General features: G+C 38.8%; 1 protein-coding gene across 1 annotated transcript in view; it reads right to left on the minus strand.

Annotated features, from left to right (window-relative positions):
* LOC124595631 (probable DNA-3-methyladenine glycosylase) overlaps nt 1-21,523 on the minus strand; it is a 72,090-nt gene extending 50,567 nt beyond the window's left edge. Inside the window, exon 1 of the mRNA XM_047134454.1 lies at nt 21,460-21,523. The gene's annotated coding sequence lies outside the window, so the exon portion shown is untranslated. The remainder of the gene's footprint in view (nt 1-21,459) is intronic.
* Nucleotides 21,524-26,210: the final 4,687 nt, after the last annotated feature.

A 26,210-nucleotide genomic window follows, 5' to 3' on the forward strand; every position in this document is an offset into this window, starting at 1 on the left:
CCTATCTATCTGCCATTAACACAAATATTCTTTCCTACTTCTAATGCTCCAACATAAATATTCCCTTGAACTTCATCTCGTACACTCCCTCTATATTTTTAACCCCCCCCCCCCCCCCCCCCCACACACACACACACTTCCCTTCAATACTGAACTAGTGATCCTTTGATGTCCCAGAATGTGTCCTGTCAACCTACCCGTTCATTTAGGCAACTTGTGCCACAAATTTCTGTACTCCGTGATTCTGTTAAGTATGTCCATTAGTTATGCAATCTACCCATCTAATATTCAGCATTCTTCTGTAGCACTACATTTTGAAAGCTTCTATTCTCTTCTTGTTTAAACTTTTTATCATCCGCACTTCACTTCCATACATGACTACACTCCAAACAAATACCTTCAGAAAAGACTTCCTAATGCTATTTGATTTCAATAAATCTCTCTTCTACAGAAACACTTTTCTTGCCATTGCCAGTAGGTGTTTTACATCTCCTTTACTTGGGCCATCATCAGTTATTTTGCTGGCTAAATGGAAAAGCTCATAAACTACTTCAAGAACCTCATTTTCTAATCTAATCTCCTCAGCACTGCCAGATTTAATTCTGCTACATTCCAATAACTTTCTTTTATTTTTGTTGATGTTCATCTTCTATTCTTCTTAGAAGACACTGTCCATTCCCATTCTGTTCAACTGTCCTTCCATGTTCTTTGTAGTTTCTGACACAATTACAATGTAATTGGCAAGCTTTAAAGTTTTTATTTTTTCTCCCAGAACTTCAATTCCCTTTCTAAATATTGCTTTGGTTTCTTCTACTGCTTACTCAATGTGCACAATGAATAACGTCAAGGTTAGGCTACAATCCTCTCTCACTCCTCCTCAACCACTGCTTAGCTTTCAGGACCCTTGACTCTTCTAATTGCTATCTGCACAAATTGAAAATAGGCTTTCACTCGCTATATTCCACAACTGTTATCTTCAGAGTTTCGAAGAGATTATTCCAGTCAATGCTGTCAAAAGCTTTCACTAAGCCTACAAATACTATAAATGGAAGTTTGCCTTTCCTTAACCTACTTCTAAGAGAAGTAATAGGGTCGGTATTGCCCCACATGTTTCTACATTTCCCTGGAATCCAAACTGATCTTCCCTGAGGTTGGCTTATTCCAGTTTTTACCTTTTTCTGTAAATAATTGTAGTTAATATTTTGCAACCATGATTTATTAATCTGGTCGTTCAGTAATACTCACATGTGCCAAACCTGCTTTCCACACAACTGGAATTATTACACTCTTCTTGAAGTCTGAGGGTATTTCACCTGTCTCATACATGTTGCACAACACGTGGAATAGATTTGTCATGGCTGGCCCTCCCAAGGATATCAGTAGTTCTGATGGAATGTCATCTACTCCAGAGGCCCAGTTTCAACTTAGATCTTTCAGTGCTCTGTCACGTTCATCTTGCAGTATTGTATCTCCCATCTTCATCTATGTCCTCTTCCATTTCTATAATACTACCTTCAAGTTCATCTCCCTCACATAGACCCCCTATACCTGTATACTCCATCCATCTTTCAGCATTCCCTCATTTGCTTTGTACTGGTTTTCCATCTGAGCTCTTGATAATCATAGGGCTGCTACTCTCTTCTCCAATGGCAATTCTATCTTTCCCCTAATTATATACGCTTATATGTCTCCATATTTGTCCTCTAACCCTTCCTGCTTAGCCCTTTCGCACTTCCTGTTAATCTCATTTTCTAGACATTTGTGTTCTCTTACATATTCTTCATTTGATACATTTTAATATTTTCTGCTTTCACCAATTAAATTCAATATCTTCTGTGAAGTTCAAGGTCATCTACTAGATCTTGCTCTTTATTTACTTCATCCTTTGCTGCCTTCCCTGTTTGATATGTCAAAGCTACCCATTCATCTTCCATTGTATTCCTTTCTGTTGTTGTAGTCAATCGTTGCCTACTACAAAACTCTCAACGACCTCTGATCTTTTCAACTTATCCAGGTCTTCTTAATTTCTTACCTTTTTGCAATTTTTTAAGTTTTACTCAACAATTAATAACAAATAAATTGTAGTCTGAGACCACATCTGCACCTGAAAATGCCTTACAGTTTGAAATCTGGTTCCGAAATCTCCGTCCTACCATTTTATAATGAATCTCAAACCTTCCGGTATCTCCAGGTTTCTTCCACATCTTCAGCCCTATTTCCTGATTTTTAAATCAAGTATTAGCAATGGTTAAACTATGCTCTGTGCAAAATGCTACCAGGAGGCTTCCTCTTTTATTCCTTTTCTGCTCTATTTTCATCTATTATTTTTCCTTATCTTCCTTTTCCTACAATCTAATTCCAGTCCCCTAACAGAATTAAATTTTTGTCTTCTTTAATTATCTGAATAATTTCTTATACCTAATAATGCATTTCTTTAATCTCTTCATCATCTGCGGAGATAGCTGGAATATAAACTTGTACTACTCTGGTGGCTTTGTGTCTATATTGGCTATGATAATGCATTCACTATGCTGTTCATAATAGTTTACCAGCATTCCTGTTTTCTTATTCAGGATCTACTCCTGTATTACCCCTATTTGATTTTGTATTTATAACCCTGTAATCACCTGATCAGAAGCCCTGTTCCTCCTACCCCAAACTCACGAATCCCCCCACAATGTCTTAACTTCAACCTATCTATTTCTATTTTTAAATTTCCTAAACTACCTGCAATGTTAAGGGATGTAAACTTGCATGCTCTGACCTGTAGAACGCAAGTTTTGCTTCTTCAAATGATGACATCCTCCTGAGTAGCCCCTGCCTGGAGATCTAAATGGAGGACTATTTTATCACCAGAATATTTTACCCAAGAGGGTGCCATCATTATTTAACGATACAGCCAAGCTGCATGCCTTGGAGAAAAATTATGGCTGTAGCTCCCCTTTATATCAACTGTTCTTTTCTACCTTACATAGTACTGTAGCGACCCAGCCTATTCTGGATTACTACACATGAGGGTGGGCGAGATAAATGGTGGGGGAGACAGGTGGTCTGTGCACAGTGAAACAGTGACAGCATTAAGTGTTTATTTCCAACAGCAATGTACAGTGCAATGGCCATCCTCGAAGTAGCCCTGTGTGCGTGCCAGTGCAGATGGTTGCTGAATGTGTTGATGCCCAACAACACCCGTGATTTTCATTGCCCTGAGTCACGGGCAGTTGCTACTGTGGCACTGTGTGGCCCGCAAGACAGTGAAGGAACAGGCATTGTCCACGCACCAAGATGGCGCCGATAGAGAAAGTACGTGTAGGTTCAGCTCCCAGTTATGAAGATAAAAGTAATAGTAATTGTAAATTGTGTATCAGAAAAGTTCGTAAAGGAATTCAGTGTAGAACCTGCAAGTACTGGTTTCATGAAAATTGCTGCAAGATCAACTTAAAACTCGTAACTGATGACTATTTGTGGACCTGTGAGCCGTGCATAGCAGCCGCGTGTGAAAGTAAATTTTCAAACATTATCTAAAATAAGGACGAAATAATCAGAATGCTACAAACCGATATTGAAGTGCTAGAAGTGAAATACGCTGTCCTCCAAGACCGATATACAGCTCTACAAAACGGTAGTGCTTCGACAGTGTGTGTAGATCAGTGTTGTGTACGTCGTGAAAACGTAACCGTCGACGACGCCACATTTATATACAAGAAAGGAAACCCACAAGTGAATAAAGAAGCCTCAACAGTGGACAAAGTTCAGTGCTTGATAAACAGTGATAATTCAAATAACAAAAACAGTGCATCTAAAATTGTTGTAGACGGCAACACGTGTACACAAAACACGCGTGGTTGCGTAAGAAAAAGTTCCGATCGCGTACGTAAACAAACACATCGGAAAAATAACGTAAAAATATTTGGAGACAGTCATGCTCGCAATATTTCGACATGCATGTCGAACTCTGCTCAAGATGGTTCGTGTATATCAGCAATTGTTAAACCAGGTGCAAAATTCGTGAATGTGGTAGAAGACACACACACAATGTGCTAAATTTACGGAAAAAGACTGTGTTGCGATAATCGCAGGAGCAAACGATGTTTATTGCAACGAGGCCAGCACTTTCATTAAAAAGCTACTCGTATTGGTGCAGTTATTACAGCATACAAACATAATACTAACAACTGTGCCCACGAGATATGACCTGGCAGACTGGTCTTGTATGAACAGAGAAATTCGCCTAACGAATAGTAAACTGAAACACTTTTGCACTAAGTTTACGAATGTGACACTACTGGGTACAGACAGGTATGAGAGACACTGCTTCACAAAGCATGGACTACATCTAAATCAGTTTGGCAAAAATAAACTAGCAGCAGACATTGCAAAAGCTTTTCATGAAATAATAGGCCTAAACAATAACGATCATGAAAGCAGACCAGTCATAGCCCTAACTAACGAGGGAAACTAGTGAGCTGGGCCAACTCTAGCAGGATTTGGTCCAGTAACAAAAATCTGCAACAAGTAATTAATACACAAACGAAAGTTCACTCAAACAGCAATACAATTAAAGACAAACAAAAGTTAACAGTGTTTCATCAGAACATAAGAGGCCTATACTGCAAGCTGGATCAGTTCACAGCAAATATAGAAGACACAAAAGGTATAAACAGTGCCCACATTCTGTGTCTAACAGAACACCACATCACTGCTGGTATTGAAGTGGTCCCTATTCCCTTGGCAACGTCTTATTGCAGGAACTATATGGACAAAGGAGGAGTAGCTGTATATGTAAAAAACAATGTCTTGTTCACGGCAATAGATGTACAAAGATTCTGCTTTGAGCTACATTTTGAAGTATGTGCTATAGAGGTGCCAGACACTGTCTCCAGATTAACAGTTGTGGCAGTTTACAGGGCACCATCTGGAAATTTTAAAGTGTTTGTTAAACAATTAGATACTCTTTTGTTGTACTTAAATAGAAAAAATAGGGGCATGGTAGTTGTTGGGGATTTTAACATAGATTTCTTGGTTAATTCTCCCTGCAAGGTGGAGTTTGAAAATCTCATGTGCACGTACAACCTTGTTCCCGTGGTTAGCTCGCCCACCAGAACCACAACCTCTTCCAGTACTCTCATTGATAACGTTTTTGTTGATCAGAGTAAAGTCAACCATATTAATATTGAAATGGTTATAAATGGTCTGTCTGACCATGACGGACAACGAGTTACTTTCAACAGCTTGGGAATTCCTCTGAGTGACACCTCACTTAGATGGAAAACAGTAAGGAAAATAAGTGAGGAAGCTATTCAAACGTTCAGATCATGTCTTCAGCATACTGACTGGACACCTGTTTATCTAGCAGAAACTGCTAATTCAAAATACAATTTATTCACAAATGAGATAGCAGGTATCTTTGAAAGTGTATTTCCAAAAAAGTCATACAGAGTCCAACCTGCAAGGGCTGGAAAAAAACCATGGCTCACTAAGGGCATCATAGCTTCCTGTCAGAGAAAAAGACAACTCTACACAGCATCAAAGACTTCTAACAACCCTGCTCAGCTAAAACATTATAAACTCTACTGTAAAATTCTTGCCAAAGTAATTAAAAACTCTAAAAGTATGTGTATAGCATCTGAAATTACTAATTCTGAAAATAAAATTAAAACAATCTGGAATGTGATAAAGAGAGAAACAGGGACTGTAAACTACACCAAAGACAAAAATATTGTTTTAACTGTTGACAACTCAGAGAGAACTAATAGTGAGGAAATTGCTGAAATCTTTAACCAACATTTTTTAACTGTCCCAACACAGATAGGTTGCCATGGTTCTGTAGACAAAGCTGCCCGTATAATGAAAAATAATTTTCCAGAACCTTTCAGTCAAATAAGTGTGCTTCCCATTACTGCCAATGAAATCAAAAAAATCATACAGTCTTTGAAAAATAAACATTCTGCTGGTATCGACGATATTTCAAGCAAGCTGTTGAAGGCTTGCTGTAGTGAAGTGACCGAAGTTTTGTCTCACATCTGCAACACATCCATGCAACAAGGAGTGTTTCCAGATAGAATGAAATACTCTGTTGTCAGGCCCCTGTACAAAGCAGGGGATGCTACAAATGTGTCAAACTATTGCCCTATCTCTCTATTAACAACATTTTCAAAGTCCTAGAAAAAGCTCTGTGCAACAGGATTGTGGCACACCTTGGTGACCTGAACATCATTAACAGTCAGCGGTTTGGTTTTCAAAAGGGAGTTTCAATAGATAACGCAATTTCCTCATTCACAAATGATGTTCTAGAGTCTATAAACAGCAAGGGGCTGCCAATTGGTGTCTTATGCGACCTATCAAAGGCGTTCGACTGTGTAGATCACCAGATGCTCTTCAAGAAGGCCTGTCATTATGGAATTACAGGACCTGTAGGGAACTGGTTAAAATCGTACCTCGAAAATAGGAAGCAGAAGATTATTCTAGATGTTTCAGATAGTGTATCACAATATACAGTGGACTCTGAGTGGGGAATTGTGCAGCATGGAGTGCCACAGGGATCAGTGCTTGGGCCCTTGCTGTTCCTCATATATGTTAATGACCTGCCTTTATCCATCAATAAGAAGTGTAAATTTACAATGTTCGCTGATGATACGAGCATTGTGGTGGATAATGTGTCAGCTACTGACTTAGAATCCGAGGTCAATGATATCCTTAAAGAAGTTCTGGGTTGGTTTAGTATTAACTCCCTTTCAATAAACCTGAAAAAAAACCAATTTTATCCAGTTCCAGACAACCCACAAAAACCCAAAAGAAATAGTTATCACACAGAATGATCAGATGATAAAGCAAGTGTACTTATCAAAATTCCTTGGCATATACGTGGACAGTAGGCTGAACTGGGAACATCACGTTCTACAAACACTAAAACGGCTGACGTCGGCAACATTTGCTTTACGAATTTTGTCACGCTTCAATGACATTACCATCTCAAAGTCAGCTTACTTTGGCTATTTTCATTCAGTCATGTGTTATGGCATCATCTTCTGGGGCAATACACCTGCCACAAAGAAAATCCTCACAGCACAAAAAAGAGCAATAAGAATCATTTGTGGTGTACCCCCACGAACCTCATGTCGAAATCTTTTTAAACGACTTGAAATACTGACAGCAACATCTCAGTACATATATTCACTGATGTGCTTCATAATAAATAACCCCACTCTGTATGAAACGAATTGCCTACATCATGAACATAACACCAGAAGAAAAGAGGATTTACACTGTGAGTTAAAGAACTTGACACTTATTCAGAAAGGGGTAAAGTACGCTGGAACGAAAATTTTCAAATCCCTACCCAACAGCATCAAAAGTATAAGGAGTAGTACATCAGTATTTAAACGTAGCTTGAGAAATTATTTACTTGAGACCTCACTTTATTCACTAGAGGAATTCTTTCAGAGAAATAAGTAAAACCCAGTTTGGAAATATGTTTTTAAATTTTTTGACACTGTTTACTGTTAAACTAATGTAATAATGCCCTAATGTAAAAATTCCTGTTTTTCTCATTTCCATTTTTGGGTCACTTTTAAACCCAAAGTGGGGAGTTTTGATTACTGTTCAAGGTTAAAATAGATGCAATAATGCCCTTCCATCTTCACATTTATGTTGACTAGTTTTTAAGCTAATAAGTGACTTTTGTGCACTGTTATTAATACTATAACAATGTCTTTATTCTATGTATTTTATTATGTACATTGACACGTTCCACATCTGAGTGACTTGCTCACATGTACAGATCTATAGAACAAGTATATAAATAAATAAATAAATAAACGCAGGGCCCACAGAGGTCAGCGTGGATGTTATGCCTTACAAAACACAACACAGTTGTTGCGTGTTGTGAGCCAAGCCACGAGGTGAGGTGTGGAAATAGTTGACACAGCAGCATCTAAGCAGAAGAAGGCTGAAGCCTTTCCACACCAGCAATCGTAGTAGTGTTTAGTATATAAGTGCACAGCAAAGTCAAAGCAAGTACCGTCCATGTGTGTATAAATACCTACACACTTTTGTACTGAAACATTCAAGTATCAGAATCGCAACATTACCACTGCAGAGCTACGACATTTGGGGTGCCATCCATAGCACTGCAGGATCTGCAGTTTGACCTCACATTAGGACAGCCTGCCCTGAGAGACAAGACACAAAGCTGAGCCATGGGACATAGCCTGCCGGCCACAGGGCTTCTCCTGTGGGTCACGCTGCTGCAGTGTTGGAGACAACAGCCGTGCCTCAGCCACTGCTTCCTTGGTGCTGAAGCTGGAGGACATCACTGACGGAAGCAGCCATGCTGCTCTTCTGTCAGCATTGTGGGACATCATGCACACATATGAGGGAGGCAACAGCCTCAGCCAGACATGCTGGCTGTTTGAACTCCAATAAAGGTATTTGAAAGCATAAAACAAATCTACTGACTCCAGTTACTGGTGTCAGTTCATGACACTGCCTTTCTAGAGCAACATCTGTACCTACAGCCTACGGTACGGTGAGTCCGGAAAATTTAATTGTTGTTGAATACTTAGTCATGGGAAGAGCTTGACTGCCTCACTTTTTGTAAGGTGAATTTTGTTACATGTAAAAAGTCAACTAATCTGTCGCACTTCAGAGGTAATGTGGTCATGATTGGCTGGTAGTTGTTAGATGTAAACAGTATAGCTTAGAAGGTCATACAGCACCATGTACAGAATCAGACCAGTGGTATGTTTCGCATGTAAACACTACAATCATATGGTTAGGCTCTGCTGAGAGTCCAAATGGTTACTGATTTGACATAAGAACTAGGGTAATATATTTTATTTTGTTTGCCCTGTGAGTACTGGTGTTTCAAAGTGAGTGTCGGAAAGGACAAAGCTTCTGCAGAGTCAGTCGGAGAGGACAAAGCTTCTGCAGAGTCAGAGACACTAGGTACGTTAGAACCAGAGGCAGTTTGCATATTATCAGAAAGGTTAGTGCAGTTGACAGCAAGTAACATGGACTTATGAGGAATACTGAAATCGCAATTGCCACAGCGAGGTATAGATTTATCACTCAAGAGTTTAGTTCCTTATTTTTTTCTGAAAAATCAACTAAAGATGTGCAAAGCATTTGTGGAAGATAGAATTTGGCACAGATGGAAGGATGGTCTGACATGGACCTTTTAAGGGTAGCAAAACTGAGATTAGCAGGAGAAGCAAACACTTACCTGGGATATATGGTGGCACTAAAGGGAGCCACAACATATGAGGAATTTAAGAAGGTCTTATTCGACAGGTATATGAAGCAGAATGGCGTCAGAAATTTTAGAGAACAATTGGGCGTGGTAACAAAAAAAGCACGTGGATTCGGTGGAAGAATCTGCATACAGATCAATGGGTGTACTTATGAGTTGGGACAGAATACTGTAGTAAATGAGGTGACTATATGATAGGCTGAGCAGAAATGTCAAGATGAGTACAGACATGAGGTCCGACATATTTCTGCAAAGCTTTCTGATTGGCAATAGAAGGTGAAGGAATTGACATGTCAACCAGAGTGCAAGTTAGACAAACAGCATTCTCAACCAAAATAAGGTGTTATAGGTCTGAGAAAACGAGACATGTGAGGAGGCAATGTCACCAGCCTTGGGACAATGAGGGTAGAGGCAGAGGTCTAAGTAGTTTCAGAGGTAGAGAACTGGGGATAAACCCTATTTTAAAAATCAAAGGGAACCTGATGTCCACCTATAATCATTTCCGGTAAGATGAGATACCAAAAAGCCATATGTAGAGGTGGACAGTGCAGTCATAGGAGTACCAGGAGAGGAGAACTGCAAGATACTGTTGAACATGGGTGCGCTTGTCGCTTGCCTGTGCTGATCTAGTGAGACATGAACAATGGAGCCCCTCATGGTGTAAATTACATGAGTGGGACATAAGGATGTCAGTGGACACAGATTTTTGCCTAAGAATTTTTAACATCGTGCAGCCCTGTCAGCAACTGTGATAATTAAACATATAACACGTCAGCCTCAGTTGCAAATAGAAACAAATATTTACCTAGGTTTCAGCCAAAATAATTTGGGCTAAACTACTGCATGACAAATTTTGGCCACATCAAATACAAAACTATAGCACCGTAGTACCCAGTCATAAATCTACATTACTTAGCTGAAGAGAAATAGCAGTGCTGATGGCCATGTGCATGTGCGCTTGGAAATATAGATGCATAACAGTAGCTACCTTTATGTTAGGATTGGATTTATATAACCATTAAAACTGTTAATGACATAATATATAACCGAACTTACTTCTGAGGAGAACCAGAATCCTATAAACAGATTTGGAGCCCGTAAGAAAGACTACCTATTACTCGGCAAAATTATTCCTCAATTTTGAATACATTACTATTCGATTAAAGAAAGTGGAGTCAGGCATCAGCTACTGCAAAGGCAACATAACATCAGGACTGGTGAAGCACATGTTGAAAACCTTCGAAAAAGTTCTTATTTCTCAGTTGTAGCTGGTCATTAAGGATGTTTTCTTTATCAAGCAACAAGTGTTTAAAGATTTGCAACTACTCAAGGATATCAAGCCTAGTGCCTTTAACCTCGCAATTTAATAGCTGTGTGTTACTTGGTGGATTGGGAGCATGGGCCAATTGAACAAGGTGCTTGGCAAAAGTCGAGCCAAACGTGCCATCACCACTTTTCATGGGTATATGTTCTTTTTATCTAGCTGAGAGGGCTCTCCCTGTCTGGCTGATGTAATAACTCGGGCAATCACTACAGGTAATTTTGTACACCCTAGAATGAGATAATTTGTCATTGGTATTCTTTAACGAGTGGACCAAGTTCTTGTTGAGGCTGTTATTCATAGAATATGCAGTCATAAAGCCATGGCTCTTTAAGAGTCGTCTTATTTTATAAGATTCTTTGCCAATGATGGGAATAGAAATGAAGCTAGTGGAGTTATCCTCTGGTGTGACACCTAGTGTAGATGAGGTCACAGTTTTTTTACCTGTTTTCTTGTTAAAGAGCTGTCTCACAATTTCTGGTTTATATCCATTATTATAAGTGATAATGCGGTCTGTGTGTAGAATGAGGAAAGCGCGCGACTTGTCAGGTGTTCGAAGAGTGCTGTGGTGAGTGTCTTCAACATGTGGCAAAACCAAGCTGAAACCACGTTCAGACATCGGGGGTGGGGGTGGGGGGGGGGGGGGGGGCAGCTACCCCTCATTACAGATGGCAAGTGTCATAGGCTGGGGGCAGAGTGGTAAAACAGGGCAGGTGGCGGACTGTGGCAGAATTGACATGAGACTTCAATGCTAAGCAGAGTAAAAGTGTGTCTGAATACACGGTGCACTGAACATTCCCAACAATGGGCCTCCACAGCCTACAACTGATGCATGTGCCAATGTTAACACCACAACATCAGCAACTATGACTGAAATGAGCATGTGCCACCAATGCTGAATGTTGGTGCAGTGGCAGAGCATTGCATGATCTGATGAATCCTGATACCTTCTTCACCATGTTGATGGGAGGGTGTGAATTCGTTGTCTGCCAGGGGATCTGCTCCTTGACTCCAGGGGTCCAGTGGAGCTCCTGCAAGGCACCATGGTGGTCGGTCAAGGAGTATTGTATGCTGGTCGCAGAATACACACGCCCGCGCCCTGTCACAAGGTCAGGAGTGTGATGGAGTGGTTTGAGATACACAGTGGTGGTTCCAATTGATGTGCTAGCTCCCCAACTCTATAGATCTGAACCCGACTGAGCACATCTGCGATGTTATTGAACATGATGTCAGAGCTCATCACCCCTTCCCCCCTCCTGGAATTTATGGGAATCAGGTGACTTGTGTGTGCAGATGCAGTGCCAATTCCCTCCAGTGACCTACCAAGGCCTCACTGGTTCTGTGCCACAACGTCCCACCACTGTTATCTGTAACAAAGCTGGCATACCAGCTATTACGTAAGCAGTTGTAATGTTCTGGTTGATCAACGTAAATGAAGTATTGTATCAGGCAGAATGCTTAGTAAAGAAAAGTGACGTACGCATAAGAGAGGTAAATGGTGAGAAAATTGTACCTATATTTGTGAATTATTTTAGTAGTGAGGAGGAAGAAGAGTGGGACACAAGGTTGTCGACAAAGTCAGTCGTCAGTCACTACTGAAATTACATTACAATGAAAGGCAAAGCACCTAAAGGGATGTGATAGGGAATGAATGTAAGAGTACCTGTGAAATTTCAGAGATTGTTAGATGGAGTTCTCAGAGAAATGAAACCACAGCAATGCTTGGTGTATCTTGACGATATAATTGTCTATGCGAGTGATACGGATCAGCACATACAACATTTAAGGGAAGTATTCCTGAGACTGAGGGCAGCGAATTTAATGTTGACTATGGAAAAGTGTAATTTTGTGTTGGAAGTGGTGGTGTACCTTGGTCACATAATAAATAAGGATGGGGTTAAGACAGACCCATGATCGATTAAAGCTATGTATCAATTTTCTGTACCTGAGGAAGTGAAGGAGCTACAATCATTCCTCGGAGTCACAAACTATTACCAAAGATTTACAAAGACATTTGCAAATGTCGCTATACTGTTGACACAATTACTGAAGAAGGGTTCAAAATTTGTTTCGCCAGAGGTTTTTCAACATGCTTCTGAGAGACTGAAAGTAGCTTTAACATCAAGTCCAACCTTAGTGTTTCCAGATTTCAATAAGGAATTCACTCTGTCACGCAATGCATAAAACCACGCACTTGGCTGTGTGCTGTTTCCAGAAATAGAGGGTGCAGAGGACCTGGTAACCTATGCATTAAGGCAACTGAACTCAACAGAGAGGAATTATTCCAAGATGGAAAAAGAAATGTTGAGCATTATCAACGAAATCACCTACTTCAATTGTTCTCTCTCTGGGAAAATGTTTCGAGTTATAACAGATCATACAGCATTGGAATTGTTACTGAGACAGAAGGACCCATTTGGTAGGTTGACATGATTGGTGGTAAGACTAAGTAAGTTTGATTTTGAGGTCATACACAAGCCCGCAAAAGAAACATGGGAATACAGCTGGCTTTCACAGAAAAGTAGCAGTGTTGCAAATTGGTGGTAATGAGCTTAAGGAATGGCAGAAAATGCAGAAGACGGATGAAGAGTGTTGGCAGTTTAGTAAACAATCACAGTTTTCTATGCAAGATGGGCTACTGTGCAGAGAATCGAAGCTGGGACTATGAACAGTAGTGTTACCGAAGTTGAATCATAGAGTGCCACAAGAGAGACATAATCATTTGTTAGCAGGTCATGAAGGATGTTGGACAACTAACAGGAGAGGTATTTGTGGAAAGACAGGAAGAATGGACATGAACCACTATGCGCAGAATTGCATACAGTGTGCACAGAAGGCAAATTTGTGTCAAATGAGACTACCATTGCAGAAATTGTCTAAAGCATCAGCAACATCTGAATTTCTCAGGACTGATATTTCAGGTCCTTTCAACAAAACACCCACAGGGAATAAATACGTACTGAGAATTATAGATCATTTTTTGAGATGTGTGGAAAAGATCACAATGACAATGACACAGAATTAGTGAACTCTTTGTATATTTTAGTTGGGGTACCTGAAACAATAACAGATCAGGAAACCAACTTTACATTGGATTTGTTCAAGGAACCATGTAAGCTGTTACGTGTGAAGAAATTGAGGACGAGTGCTTTATATCCTCAAACTAATGGGAGAACAGAAAGGGTGTACAGAACTATAGGGAAAATGCTAGTGTGCTATGTGGACACACACCATACCAATTGGGATGTCTGTTTAAAGTCTGTGGCCTCCGTGTACAACTCAAAACAGTACATAAATAAAGGACTGCCACCATATGAGGTGGTATATGGTCATAAAATATCATCATCGTTCAACATGCTGAAAACCAAGAATGGCAAGATGGGAGAATAAGTTAATGAATTTGCAAGGGTGATAAAAATAACTTGGAACAGGGTGAATACATGGGCAAACTTGGAACAGGGTGAATACATGGGCACTGGAAATACAAGAGGAAGGAGTGAGCCAAACAGCAAGAGTGCTGCAATACAAGGTTGGTCAATGGGTGATGCTATCAACTTCATATACTCTGAAGGGAAAGATGAAGATTTTTTTAAGGGAGTATCAAGGGCCATATCAAGTTGTGGAAACTACGTCACCAGTGAATTGTAAGATTCAGTTTCTGACAAGAACAACAATTGGGCATGTGGGACATTTGAAACCTTATTGACGGAGCCTGCAGGTTATCCCAGGAATTGGAGGGGTGGACCAGAATGGGAAACTGAGAAAGAAGGTGCAGAGAAGCAATTGAGAGGTTGTAGGTGAAGCCATGATAGGAAGCCCATATGATTCAAGACCTAGGAGATAAGAATAAATAAATGTCTTTGTACGTTAGATATAGATGTCGCATAGTATTTAGTACAGGCGAAATGAGTTGTTGCAGGGCAGCAGTGGAGTTTGCGAGGAAAGGATAATAGGTATCCCCGTCCTCATATGAAATGTGCTAGGAAACAAGATGATGTGGGTCATAATTGGACTACTGGTCGTCATCACTGTAGAAGCGTTGTGAAACCAGCAGCTGGAAGGGGAAGTATTGTTTGTGAAGCAACAAGATGTAGTGATCACCAGCGTCTTTAATGACATCACGACAGGTACACACTGCCATGTGTTGTTGAAAGTGTGGATTTTGTAGTGCTGCTTGTTGCGTGTTACTTACTGTTGTTTTGCGACTGTCAATTTTAGTGAGTGATTTCACAACGGTGTACAAGTGTTGTGATCCTCACTGTAATGGAAAATATCCAAGTGGAACTAAGGTCCATGTGTTTTCCTTCCCAAAAAACGGAAACCTTCATTGTAAGTGGATTGCTGTCATTCATAGGGATGCTTTTCACCAAACAAATATTCTAAGGTAAGTGAATGTTTAATGAGTTCTTATAGATCTTTGAATTCCTTTATACCTTCAGGAGTCCTGTACGATACATTAACCAGGTACCAGTATTGATCTTGTGTCAGAAGTCTTACATGGTAAATGAATTTTGACTGCTAAGTTCAGCTTGTTGTATTTCACAGTTGCATAGATGCAACAATGTTTTCTATGTTACTTTTGAAGGCACTATTTATTTGACCTGTATATTGGCATTGAATGCTTTGCAGAATGATCATCATAGAGTAATTAGGTGTTTAATGAAACATTATGTTAGCCTTTAGCAAGAGATTTCCCTTAAAAGCAACAGTATGTGGTTTGGTTTCTAACTTGTGAGACATAATAAGAGCGTATTAAAAAAATCATCCAATTTAGCACATCTATATTTCTGAAACCGATAAACATATACAATAAATTTTGATTTTTGATGAACGGGGAAATCTTTTTATTTATTTATTTTTTAATACCTTTTCATAGGTGTTCAGTATGTCCACCTTGAGCTGCATGGCTTATGTCAATGCAGTATTCAAATTATTCCCACACTGCAGCGAGCATGTCATAAGTTCCACCTTCAACAGCTGCTGTTGTGCAATGTCTTAGCACATTCAATGTTGTTGATAATGGAGAAACATAAACAGAGTCTTTTATAAACCCTCACAAGAAGTAATTACATACAGTCAGGTCCGATGACCTTGAAGCCCAGAATCATTTGGTCCAGAGTGACCACTCCATCGTTCAGTAAACCATCAATTTAGAAATTCCCACACTTCCAGATGCCAGTGTGGTGGTGCCATATCTTGTTGGTAAATGAAGTCATTGCAATCAGTTTCCAACTATGGGAAAAGAAAGTTCTCAAGCACATCGAGATCTGTGCTTCCTGTAACAATGTTCTCGGCAAAGAAAAATTGACCATGTACCTTTTCCCATGAAACTGCACAAAACACATCAAATTTTGGAGAGTCTCTCTCATGTTGTACAACTTAATGTGGTTGTTCCGTACCTCATATTCTCACATTATGACAGTTCACCTTTCCATTTAAATGGAATGTTGCCTCGTCACTGAACACTAAGCATGGAAGAAATGTCATCCTCCATTTTGCCAAGAACGAAACTAATGAAATCCACACGTTGTTGTTTGTCGCCTTCATGAAGAGCTTGCAGTAGCTGAATATTCTATGGTTTCATGTGTAAACGTTGACGCAACACACACCAAACGAACATTGGGGACATGTTGAGCTGCATGGTGAACGGATTTCTGCAGACTCCTTGTGACTTATGGCGGATGCGTTCAATGTCTGTGTCAAACACTTGAGGATGGCCCAGCGACTTGCCTTTACACAAACAACATGTTTCTCAGAATTGTTCATGGTGTCTAATGCTCTGTGCTGTAGGAGGATCCACGCCATACCTAGTACGGAAGTCACGGTGAACAGTGATTACTGGCGCACACTGCATAAAACGTAAACACAAAACACTTTGTGTTGTCCCAACACCATTTTAGAAGAACTGAAGTGGGGGCACACAGCTGTTATCTAGTGGGAACATGTAAAACTTGAGAGTTTGCTCTTTCCAGCAGTACATTTTTCATGCACATATCTCAGATAACACAATAGTTATATTTTTTTTAAAATCAGAGGATTCATTTTGATACACTCCGTACTTTTGAATGAGTCTTTAACTTCAATAATTGTTTGTGAAATGATTTTCAGGTATGTGAACTACATTTTCCAAAAAGAGGATATTTTGAAACATACAGAGTGCTCTGATAAAAAATCTGGCTCCACTCTATACAGCTAAATCTATGCCATCAGTTTTTTCCAACTGCCCTCAGTACCTCACAGTGATCAAGAATAAATTAGAGATCCCTGAGGCAAGAAAGTAAGGTTGTAAATAGCAATTTATCTGCTGTAATATCTTAATCTCTACGCACATATAGACAGTTTAGAGAAAGAAGAAGGTTCATGGAATTTAGCAAATTTGACTACTTGGAAAGGGAAAAATTTAGTGAAAGTTGGACCATAGTGAAGAAAAAGTAATGTTAAGAGTACTGTTTATCCTCGTACTTCACACCCTTGCTCATCCTTATTTTTTATTATTACAGTGCCCATGGGTTGAAAAGCATTAGGAACAATAGGGTCACCCAGAAAAATTCCCTGTAGGTTCACACATACCCTAATTTTGAAAACATGGACAAAAATTTGCCACTAAATTAGCTTAATTTTCTACCCTTAAGAATCTCCATGCCTTGGAAAGTAAATCAGTCAAAGTATTCCTATGGCTTGAGTATGAAATCTCTCTGCCTACCATATTTTGAAATGCAGAATGTAACATATGCTCTAAATGTTTTCGATCCATGGGTTGAACAGGGGCTTCTGCCTTTAGGCGAGGAACAAAATCTGTATGAATATCAGAGTACTACTGATTTTATTACATTAGTTGAAAAATGGTGATCAAACAAAAAATGCAAAGATGAATGTCTGAAAGAGTCACTTAAGCATCCACTGATAGTGAAAGGAAACAAGGATAATTTCTTATTTCTGAATAAGTTTCTGAATTGGTTAGATGTTTGGGATGAGATGGGGTTAAAATAATAACTGTCTTACACAAGACATCCAGTTGGGCACTATCAAACACCACTCATAGGATAAATGAAATGGGCAAGTACTGTACAAATGAACTTGGCTTCAAGTACTTTCTGTTGAGTAAAATACAGATGAGTGCTTCTAGGCAAGATTTGGTAATTACAGAGCATATGCATGTTTACAGTACTTAGTATCCTTAAAAGTCTTTGAAACTGAATTACGATAAGACATCAAAACCTTCTTCCATTGCAATCCAGTTTCAGAATGTGACAGTTTCTCTGACAAGTACTGATGAAAGCAGGCTCCCTAAATTTCCAGTTGATATGAAAGCTACATCAACTATTGGTGATACAATTCATATTAAATGTTCTCCTACAGGTGTGGAGGAGGTGGAGAAACTACTTCTTACTTATTTATATGGCTACTGTACTCTGACTGCTCTGAAGAGACCGAAATCTGAATTTTGTGCTTCAGTCATGATTTTGGACAGGGAAGCATTGCCTGAAGATAGTACTGATAATGATACTTTAACAGCAGGAATGGATATCGGAGGTCTGTTGTATCCCCACTTGGATATGGTGAATGCTGTCAGGAGAACTACTTAACAGTACAGAAGTTAATTGAAAGTCACAGTGAAGCTGAATTCTTGAGACATAACAATCAGAGAAAACTTTTAATTAATTTGACAACAGTCAGAGTGAACAGGTTAGGTTACTTCCTACTGCACTTCACTTGTGAAAATGGACATTTTAAAAAGAAAATACTAAGTGAGCTGTTACTTGTTTCAACAAATACATTTCTTAATGATATGTGAAGTAAATGTACGATAACGGTGTTAATGTAAAAAAAAAAAAAAAAAAAAGAGGAAACTACAGAGTTTGAGTGAAGAAATACTGTAAATGTAATTGTAATGTCATTATTATCAATACAAATGGAAACTTACTGTTTTAAATCAAAAATATTATCATCTACGTCATTTATTTAAATGTGAGAACCTATATTTTCTCCTCTCCTGAAGTCCTATATTGACAGAAATATGAGAAAGAAGTGTGTGTGTGTGTGTGTGTGTGTTTTTAGAAAATGTTTCCCACAGATAATGAATTCTGAACATCCTCTTTAATAATGAAAATGTCTGCTTTGGATCTGTGTGGTGGAACAATGTCTGACACTGTATACAGTAAAACAAATTACTGTATTTTACATGATTAGTAAATCGGTAGTTTGTTGTTCAGTATGCATATATTCTTAACTCCTACCACTTCGGGCAGTGAGAATGTATTACATGGACAGTGTGTTTCATATCTTATAGTCATTATCAGTGAAGAGTTGTAAGTAAAAATTGGCAACTAATTTGAAGTATTAGAACATATGAATTTTTGCTGCTTCACACTCATAATACTTGTCTGCTTGGACAAGAAAATGAAAATGAAATTTGCGGTTGTCAGTGTTCAACACATGCTATTACAAGTGATTTATGCAACCAATACAGTATGTAATTCATTGCATCTCTTGACAAAGCATTTAATGTCATACTTAAATAGTCCAACACCACAAGGTCGTGGTGCTTTTTACATGTAATTAGTGCATTTTATGTGGAAATTAGTTTGTACTGGGTTGCTTCTTCAACAGAGTATGGGTTAGTGCTCTTCTTTATGCATCTTGAGTGTTCTATGGACAGAGGAGCTGTTACATTCATAATAGCACTGCCCCCCCCTTTTTCTTTCACAAGAAAACTGAAACTTGTGGCTGTAAGAGAACAACAAATATTTTTCTGAGTGATGTGTACCAGCCAATTAAGTATGTAATTCATTACAGTTCTCAGCAAAGCATATACTGCTATACTTAAATTTCATAGTCCAACACTAACAGTCCTGATGTTGCTTATTAGTACATTTTGTGAGGAAGTTAGCCTGTACTGGGTTGATCCTGCAAACAACTATGGGCTTATTTGTGCTCTTCATGTATTTTGATCGATCTATGGGGGTGAGGAGGAACTTCGGATGTCAACGAAATGAGATTTCTTACAACTATACATGAGAGAAAGAGGGGTGGGGACGACACCAGACCAGAAGACACATGAGAGAGAGAGAGAGAGAGAGAGAGAGAGAGAGAGAGAAATATTTATTATATTTAATAAAATTGTGTTGGTCAAAGTTTCTCCATTTAAGCTGTAAGATGTTACTATTTATCTTTTGTAGTGGGCATTTTCTTTATAGGCTTTGTGGTGTTGTCTGTATCTTGTCTTTATCTAAAAAGATAATAACTGCTTCACTGTTGCCATTCTTTCAGTTCTCTGTATTACATTTTGCATCTATTGAAATTGTTTCTGTGGTTCTGCTAAGTCATAGATTAAATTTTGGTTTCACTGCTATTAAAGTTTGAATTAATGTTTTTTTTATTTTTCTGTGTTATTTAAGTGAATCACAAACTATTTTGCAAGTGATAGCCCTGAAGAAAGCTTCCACACTCATTTATTTGATTGAGGTTCAAGAACTTTCAGCACAGAAGTATTTTTGACATAACAAGTTGTTTTGTTCCCTGTTTACAATCATTTTCGATGAAAATAAATGTAGTGTCTAGTGACATTATGACATTCACAAATGTACATATATTTGACATTTGCCTTTCCAGTAAAGCAAATGACAAAAGCCTGCTTTGTACTTGAAATAAGTTTCCATAATGATTTGGAAGTAGTGTGTAATGTTAGTTGACTGTCAAATTTCCGAAGCTCGCAGTGATGTAATGCATTTTCTCATACTGATCTACATTACCTTCTACAGGTTGTAGTAATACATTGATGGAAAACAAATTTGCAACACCAAGAAACAAGTTATGTAGAGTAATGAAATTTCAGGAAACATTTTTCTATGTAACACATTTAAATGATTAACGTTCCAAGATCACAGGTTGGTGTAAGCACGAGAAAAGCCATTGCAAATGTGAAATGCTGGTACATTAATAACTGGTGTAAATGTCAAATGTTGAATGCAAGCAAGTAAATATGGATGCACTATGTTGTGTAGGTGCTGGATGTCAGTTTGTGACATGTCTGTTGCACTTTTTCGGTCAATACAGGAATGGTTAATGCTGGTTGTGGATGATTCTGGAGTTGTCGTCTGATGATGTCACATACGTGCTTGACAGGAGACTTATCTGGTGATTGAGCAGGACAAGGCAACATGATGACACTCTGAAAGAGCATGCTGGGTTACAGCAGTGGCTTGTGGGATGCTGTTCATGAAAGGCAGCAGGTTGAATCACCAGACTGACATCGAAATTTGCAGTCAGGGTGCATGGAATAACCACATGAGTGCCCCTGCTGTTATAGGAAATTGCACCCCAGAACAGTGTGTCCAGCACACAGATAGGTTGGTTGCAGGCCCTCAAATGGCCTCCTTACTAACACACAACCATCATTGGCAATGAGGCAGAACTGGTTTTCATCAGAAATACAAAAGACCTCCACTCAACCCTTCAATGAGCTCGTTCTTGACACCACTGAAGTCACAAACGGCGGTGGCTTGGGGTCAGTGGAATGCACAATACAGGGTGTCTGGCTTGGAGGGTAGTAGTAGTAGTAGCAGCAAGTTGTTTCGAGCAGGGGAAAGTCACGTTGGCAAAAAGGTTAGAGTTATATCAAAATTTTGAGAGTAACCCACTTAAACATTTCGCAGTCTTGACTACATTAGCCAGCGTAGCCCATGGAAGTGCTACCAGCTGTGATTTGGACTATGTTAAACCACACTTTTGGACCCACCCTAATCCAGTCCATAGAAAAAGTCATTAGCGAGCAGGAGGGGTGAATCTCCATAGAGATATTGATGCAGCATGTGAATCAGTACAAGGAGAGTTAGTACCAGTGGGAAACAATGTAGATAATTAGTACATCAACTATCACAATGATACTCACTCTGCTAAGCATATTCCTTGTTTACACAGATAGAAGTGGAACACAAGACAAAGTCTGGACCCAGCCATTGTTCATATTCTGGTGGAATGGATTACCAGAGTGTAGGAGGCAGCTGCAAAGGGAGAATTGTAGCAATAAACTGAATTGGGCAGAAAACTAAAGGACCCAGGATAAGTAGTGTTTAAGCAGGGTTGCCACAAGTTTCCCCAAATGAAATGGTACTGATCCCACATGGTGCACCAAACAGGTTAGATAGCTGTTGCAGAAACAATGAAAGCATGCCAAATTTAAAAGAATGCAAAATCCCCAAGATTGGCAAAGTTTTAAACATGGCACATGCTTAAATGTGAGATGCTTTTAATAAATTCCATAATGAAACTGTCTCGGAATCTGGTAGAAAACCCACATAGTTTCTGGTCATATATAAAGCACACCAGTGACAAGATGAATTTTTTTTTTAAACTTCGCTTCCAGCATACAAATTTTTTAGCCATCACAATAAATGTACAGTAATCAGATTACAAAGCACAGTTGACTGCTAAAAATTTATTTGTTGATAAAGTTCTTTAGTTAAGTTCAATTCATTTTAGATTTTTATGTCTTCTTTCGCTAGAAACCGGGATATGGCATCATATGTACTCCTGGTTGTGTCTCTGAGAAATGGGATCGGGCAAAGCGGCTGGCAGTGACCAAATCTTAAGAGCTCCTTTAAAAGGTCGAGTCTGCTTTTCTCACAGCGTAAGACGCAATCAATACCTTCACTGCGCAATAACACCAGTGAAGTTACTGATGACAGCGCCACTAAAGCAGAGTTATTAAACACGGTTTTCCAAAACACATTAACCAAAGGCGACAAAGTAAATATTACTGAATTCCAATCACGAACAACTACGAAGATAAGAAACATAGAAGTACATATCATCAGTGTAGCAAAGCAGCTTAAATTACTTAATAAAGGGAAGGCTTCCGGTCCAGATTCTATACCAGTCAGGTTCTTTTCAGAGTATGCTGATGCAATAGCTCCATATTTAGCAATTATATACAGCTGCTCGTTCACGGGAAGTTCTGCACCAAAAGACTGGAAAATTTCTCAAGTCACACCAATACTCAAAAAGGGAAACAGGAGTAATCCGCTGAATTACAGGCCCATATCACTAATGTCTATTTGCAGTAAGGTTTTGGAACATATACTGTGTTTGAACATTATGAATTACCTTGAAGAAAACGATTTATTGACTCACAGTCAGCATGAATACAGGAAACATCGTTCTTGTGAAACACAACTAGCTCTTTATAGTCATGAGGTAATGAGTGCTATTGACAGGGATGTCAAATTGATTCCATGTTTTTAGATTTCCAGAAAGCTTTCGACACCGTTCCTCACAAGCATCTTCTAACTAAACTGTGTGCCTATGGAATATCGCCTCGGTTGTGCAACTGGAATTGTGATTTCCTGTCAGAAAAAGGTCACAGTTTGTAGTAATAGACGGAAAGTCATGGAGTAAAACAGAAATAATATCCGGCATTCTCCAAGGAAGTGTTCATGATCTATATTAATGACATAGGAGGCAAACTGAGTAGCCCTCTTAGATTATTTGCATATGATGCTATCATTTACTGTCTTGTAAAGTCATCAGATGACCAAAACAAATTGCAAAATGATTTAGATAAGATATCTGTGGGGTGCGAAAAATGGCAATTGACCCTGAATAAAGAAAAATTTGAAGTTATTCACATGAGTACTAAAAGAAAGCTGCTAACTTTCGATCACGCTATAAGTCATGCAAATCTGAAGGCTATAAATTCAACTAAATACTTAGCAATTACAATTACAAATAACCTAAATTGGAACGATCAGATAGATTACGTTGTGGGTAGAGCAAATCAAAGATTGCAATTTATTGGCTGAACACTTAGAAGGTGCAACAGATCTACTAAAGAGACTGCTTACACTACACTTTTCCGTCCTATTCTGGAGTACTGCTGTGCGGTGTGGGATCCGCATCTGGTGGGACTGGCAGATGACATCGAAAAAGTTCAAAGAAGGGCAGCTTGTTTTGTATTATCGCGAACTAGGGGAGATAGTGCCACAGACATGATACGTGAATTGCAGTGGCAATCATTAAAACAAAGATGTTTTTCGTTGCGACGGGATCTTCTCATGAAATTTCGATCACCAGTTTTCTCCTCGGATTGCAAAAACCTACAAAGGGAGAAATGATCATCACGATAAAATAAAAGAAATCAGGGCTCAGACAGAAAAGTTTAAGTGCTCGTTTTTCCCGCGGCACCATTCGAGAGTGGAACGGTAGAGAGACAGCTTGAAGGTGGTTCATTGAACCCTCCACCAGGCACTTAATTGTGAATAGCAGAATAATCATTGCACAAGTAGAAGCCACATCACCAGCATAGCAGCTGAGGTCTCATCACCAATAACTGCAGTGAGCATCACAGCACAATCGAATAAATGATATACAACACACAACAAGTTCACAGCGCTCAAGGATAATTACTGCATCAATGGAGTATTGTTAGGCTACCTTAAGTGAAGGCTATGATACTCAGCTTCAGCTTTAACGTAGGATGTCATCAAAATAATGAAGACAAGCATCTCAGTTGTGGCAGCCACTACATCATTTACACAGCTATAGAAAACCGTAACTTGGGGACTAGTGTAGCAGGGGATACAACCCGTCGGCTTTGGACATTGACGTCACAAGTCACCAATCGAGAAGCGATTCTTCTTAGTGTTGTAGCTCCCTTCAGTGGCTGATAAGTGTTTTTTGGCTTTTTTTAAAAAAAATCTCACGAGATAGAATAAACAGATCCACTTTACTACGCAATCAGTAAAAAAACGAAATTGAAACATAACAGCAAATGCGAAAATGGTAAACTGCTATCTGGCAACTTGTGACGTCATTGTCCAAAGCCGACGGGTTGTATCCCCTGCTGCACTAGACCCGTAACTTGTAGTAACACATTTACTGGCTTCACAAACACAACCGAATTATCACCGTACAACCTAACATGTCTGTTGCCAACCGTACAACCTAACATGTCTGTTGCCACAACTTCCTTTTAATTGCCAACAGTGACACCACTCATCAAAGAAGATTGACTGCATCAGGAACCTTAATACATCCAATAAATTTCTCTATTGAAAATTGTGGTGGCTATGTAATGAGTTTAATCAATGAATCCTAGTAAGATGTGCTATAACAATCAATTTTTTTCCAGCATATTTGGCTTATTTTGAAATGAACTTTCCAAACAAACTAGTCAAAATTCTAATATGCGGAATTATTATATCCATTACATGGGTCACAACAGGCACTGAAAACTCTTGTATGACACTAAGAATTATTTTATAAATACACTTCATATGATAATCTTGAACTCCAAAAATCAGAAAAAAATGCGTGCAAAACCTGCCTGTAGCATGAAAAGTGTTAATGATGGTTAAAAGCTTAACTGAACGTCAGCAGGTGTAAATAAAGCATCGGTGTCATGTAATATAAACTGTGAAGTGTTTCTCCACAGATTACGAATTTCAAAAGACATACCGCAACTGAAAATGGAATCAGGAATACACTCAGAAACTATTAAAACACAGCACTATTTCTACAAAGTCAGTAAACACTTAAATGACAACAGTTTACTGACTAGAAATTTGCATGGCTTTAAAACAGACAGGACTAACACAACACTAATTTGTGTTAGACTGAGGAAATGTGGAAAACAGCACAAGTGTGGTAGGACCAAACTTGACAGTGTCGAGAGTACCACCAGAAGGTGCAATTTAAGTTATCGTCATATTTTCTACTTGAGAAATTCAAGTAGATATGTTGGTTCTCAATAATACTAATCTTAATTAAATACTGAGTGTATTTATATCCTAATAGGACTGTTTTACTATGTGTGTTTGCAAAAGAAAGCTTCTGTTGTTGATTTTGTATCTTATCTAGTGCTGTTCTAGATTACTGTATACATGTAGCAATTCTGTGAAGCATAACTGGCGGGGAAAATTGCAAAATTTTGTTAATGATGAAGTGTTAGGGAAGCAGTGTGTATGTGATGTTAACTGAATGTCAAATGGAACAAAATTGCAATATAGCTTTGCATTGCAACTGTGCACATAAGTTGTTTATGATGTAAGCTGTTCATGGTTTTAAGATATAAATAGGATACACACACTCGCTGTGTGCAGCAGAGAAGTATTTAAGGAACTGAACATGCATCAGAAACGAGCAAGGTTAAAATCCCTTTTTGGATTCCCTAAATACTTCAAGAAAAACGGCGTGAAAAAAAAAGTTACCTCAAGAGAACTATAACCAATTTCGTATCCCATCTCTGACTTGTTCGAGCTTATACAAGTACAAACCAAAACAACTGCACAGGGGTAAAAAGTTTTGTAACCGATCATGAAATCTGAAAAATATACGTCGCACTCAATTTATTGTAATACTGTAAGCCCTTACGCAAATAATTGTTGTTCTATGTTGCTGTGGGAGAACGGCCTTGCTCTGTAATTAGGATTAAAAAAAGAAAATAAAAAAATTATGAAGTAATCAGTACACCGTTACAGTTTTGAGCAGTTGCACAAACACTATCCAGTAATGACCATAGTTAATGGTTATCTCTATGAAGCATCGTTTTCAATTACACATAAAAAACTTCCGTTTTAAAGGATCATATCTCCAAGGCACATAAATCACAATCGTCTTTACATTATGGACATGTTCTCTTAATTC

The sequence above is a fragment of the Schistocerca americana genome, chromosome 2 (assembly GCF_021461395.2).
Source record: "Schistocerca americana isolate TAMUIC-IGC-003095 chromosome 2, iqSchAmer2.1, whole genome shotgun sequence".
Classification (NCBI taxonomy): domain Eukaryota; kingdom Metazoa; phylum Arthropoda; class Insecta; order Orthoptera; family Acrididae; genus Schistocerca; species Schistocerca americana.